The following is a 3,760-nucleotide window of genomic DNA, read 5'->3' as shown; positions in this document are numbered from 1 at the left end:
TATATTCATTGGCCACTTGGATATTCTCTGTCCAAGTAAAACCTTATTTTTGTATTACCTTATTTGTGTTTTTCATATATAAATATATATGTATATTCATTCCTATCACACAAATTATTAAGAAAAAAACTATATATTTTTTTAACTTATATATATATATATATATATCGCCTTCCCCTCCTCTCCTTATATATTTCTTCATCTGTATCCTTTGTAATATATATATATATATATTTGTAATAAAGGATATTGCAAATATATATATATAATATATATATGTTTAAAAATATGGATTTTTTTCCTTATTCATTTGTGTTGTGAATAACAAATATCAAATATATATATGTTGGCTTTTATCCACAGTTCCTGGATCATAACTCCTTTAGCCTTTGTTACAGTCTCATAAATCCCATGGCCTTTGTTACAGTCCTTTGTTATAATTTTGGGGTGTTTTAGGCTTCAGGAGCAGGCCTCAGGAAACAGAATCTCTCTAATTTTAACCTGGCCTCCTTTTACCTGCCCAAAACAGGACTCTAATCTGTGGGTCAAAAGACCCTTATTCCAAAGAGAATCCCACCCCATACTCTGGAGGAAGGAATACTGCACAGAGAGGTCAAGAAGAACCTGAACAGACGAGTCTTGCTGGTTTTCCCCACTCAATCTACTAGTACGAGATCATACTCGTTTTGTTCAGTCACATGTCTACAAAGTTGTCAATCATGCATACATAATGAAGCCTCCATAAAAACCCAAAAGGACAGGGTTTTGTGAGCTTCCGGATAGTTGAATACATGGAGGTTCCTAGAAGGTGGTAATCCCAGGGAGGGCATGGAAGCTCCACATGCCTTCTCCTCCTCTCCTTATGCATCTCTTCATCTGTATCTTTTGTAATATCCTTTATAATAAACCAGTAAATGTAAATGTTTCCTTGAGTTCTGTGAGCCACTCCAGCAAAGTAATCAAACCTAAAGAGGGGGTCATGGGATCCTCAACTTGAATCTTGTTTGTCAGAAGTTCCAGAGGCCAGGACTTGTGACTGGTATCTGAAGGTGGGTAGTCTTGGGGACTGAGCCCTCAACCTGTGAGATCCGATGTAATCTCCAGGTAGATAGTGTTGGAACTGAACGGGAGGACACCCAGTTGGTGTCCACTGGAGAATTAACTGAATGCCCACTTGGTGGTGGGGAGAGCCCCCTCACACACACATTTGGTCCCGGAAGTCTTCTGTGTTGATGATTATTGTGGTGTGAGAGCAGAGAAAAACATAGTAACGTGTTAGAGTTTTTACCAATTTGCATTATTATTTACATAATCAGGTTTCATGTCCTTGGTTGGTTATCTGTATTACAAATATCTTCCCTACATCATGGGTTGTAGATTTACTCATTTAATGGGGTCCTTTAATACGCAGTGCTTAAAAGTTGAATTTATCAATCTTTTTCTTTGTATGGTTAAGAAATTTTGCCCATGTCACAGTCAGGAAGAAATTCTCCTACATTTTCTCCTAGAAATTTTATCGTTTTACCTTTCACATTTGGATCTGCAACCCATTTAGAATTTATTTTCTTGTATGGTGAGAGAGGGGGTACAAATTTATTTTTCCCCATCTGGGTATCTGATCCAACACCAATTATTAAGAAGATTATTCATTCTCCACTGCACTATAGTGTCACCTTTTTCATAAATCAGGTAACCATATTTCTGGACTTTCTTTTCTCTTTCATTGTTCTATTTGCCAATCCTTGTGCCACTACCATACTGTCTTAATTATTACAGCTCTTGGTATCTCATATTACAAGTCCACCAGCTTTGTTTTTCTTGAAGATTGCCTTAGCTACCCTTGGTTCTTTGCCTTCCCATCTAAGTTTTAGAATTTGATTGCCAATTTCCAAAACAAAAATTTTGCATGGACTGTCATTTAAATTTGATTGCATTTTTTTTCCAGAAAAGTTTAACAGGTTTATTTATAATTATTATAAAGTTGAACCGCTGAAACTTGTTCTCTGAAACATTTTAACTTGCATTAATGCTTTACGTCTCCGCATTTATAGTAAAAATTCACACACAAATGAAAATGGAAAAACTGCCAATACCTGATTTCTGTCCCCTATTTTTCCACTTGCAATCATATACTTAGGTACCTTTTGACCCCATGGAAAAAAAATTATCTAACATTCAGAACTACCAGCAACAGGAAGAAGAGAATTTTTTTTTTTTTTTTTTTTTTTTTGGAGAATGAAATGTTTCCCATCATAGTGGATTCTTCAGCACGCTCTCCACGTATGCGGCGTGCTAGCTGGATGTCTTTTGGCATAATTGTTACACGTTTGGCATGGATAGCACAAAGGTTGGTGTCTTCAAAAAGGCGAACCAGATAGGCCTCACTTGCCTCCTGCAAAGCACCGATAGCTGCGCTCTGGAAGCGCAGATCTGTTTTAAAGTCCTGAGCAATTTCTCACACCCTACGCTGGAAGGGAAGTTTGCGAATCAGAAGTTCAGTGGACTTCTGATAACGTCTAATTTCACGGAGTGCCACAGTACCAGGCCTGTAACGATGAGGTTTCTTCACCCCTCCAGTAGAGGGCGCACTCTTGCGAGCGGCTTTTGTAGCCAGTTGCTTCCTGGGTGCTTTACCACCGGTAGATTTGCGGGCAGTCTGCCTTGTATGAGCCATGGTATAGAGACCTCCTTACCTACCCCGCTTCTCCTTCGGCTGGAGCTCCTGGAGCTCGGCGAGTGACAGGCGGCGCTGGCACTGGAGAGCGACGGCCTTGATTGCATTTTTAAAGGTAATGTTCTCTTTCTTTTCACCTGTTTTTTTTTTTTTTAGGTGAAACAACTGTTGAGCCTCTTTGTATACTTTTTCCTATGATGGATACTGGTGGAAGTTCAAGTGGTTTGGAAATATTTGTGTTTAACTGTGTTCGGTTCCTAGAAAAGAGACATTATTCAAGTAAAACCCACTGATTCATAGTAATCCTGACCTTTACTCTCCACTCTGACATTTCATATACAGAATAGTCAAGGCAAATAATGGTGAGTGAGAAAATAGAATCAGAATTCACATGAAACTTGCTAAAATCAGACATCTCTGCAATTCCAATCAATATATTTTTCTTCTTCATTTTGCTCCTTTACATTGTGTTGAAAGGTAACAAAAGTAAGCTGTGTCTCTGCATTATCACTTGTTTTGGAGGTCATGGCTACTGTCAACTTCTCTGAGGAACAGCCCCTCGTTCGCACAACTGTTCTGTATGATCATGGCCTGTGCATCTTCACCTTCTCTTTCCTCTTCATTTTCACATTTCACTTGCTGCTCCTTGGTTTACTCTGTGTCATTTCAGTGTTGTGTCTGAGTGACAAATGAGTGTTCAACCCTCTTTCTTTTCATGAGATTGTTATAGTCTCTAAAAATCAAGAAGTGCCATAGTACACTTGTGAAACTGATGGTAATACTGTCAAGCCTATGAAAATTTCTGTTGACAAGAGAATAAAGAGAATAAATCTTTGTCGACAGGCTTCCCTATCAATTAGATTGAGAATTTCATCCCAGTCGCATTTAAAATCTTGTATGATATTAATACTAATCAGTGTTTATTAACATTCAGACATGTTCACAACTGTTATAGCAGCTGAGTGCCTGTAAGTTAAATTGATTTTAGTCCTTAGATACCCATTAACTGCCCTGCTTCACATTTTCATAATGAAATACAGTTGTTTGGGGGTGTTTATGAAGTGGCATGTATTTGATTTATAAGTA

At 38.0% G+C, this 3,760-nt stretch overlaps 1 pseudogene across 1 annotated transcript; it reads right to left on the bottom strand.

Annotated features, from left to right (window-relative positions):
• Positions 1-1,942: 1,942 nt before the first annotated feature.
• Positions 1,943-2,698, bottom strand: LOC116549415 (annotated as a pseudogene). Its single transcript, XR_004267858.1, has one exon. The product of XR_004267858.1 is annotated as a histone H3.3-like (transcript).
• Between the last annotated feature and the right edge of the window lie 1,062 nt (positions 2,699-3,760).

The sequence above is a fragment of the Sapajus apella genome, unplaced genomic scaffold (assembly GCF_009761245.1).
Source record: "Sapajus apella isolate SASKATOON/1434 unplaced genomic scaffold, GSC_monkey_1.0 scaffold1, whole genome shotgun sequence".
NCBI lineage: Eukaryota > Metazoa > Chordata > Mammalia > Primates > Cebidae > Sapajus > Sapajus apella.
Note: the sequence above shows the minus strand (reverse complement) of the source record. Positions and strands in the feature narration are given on the sequence as shown.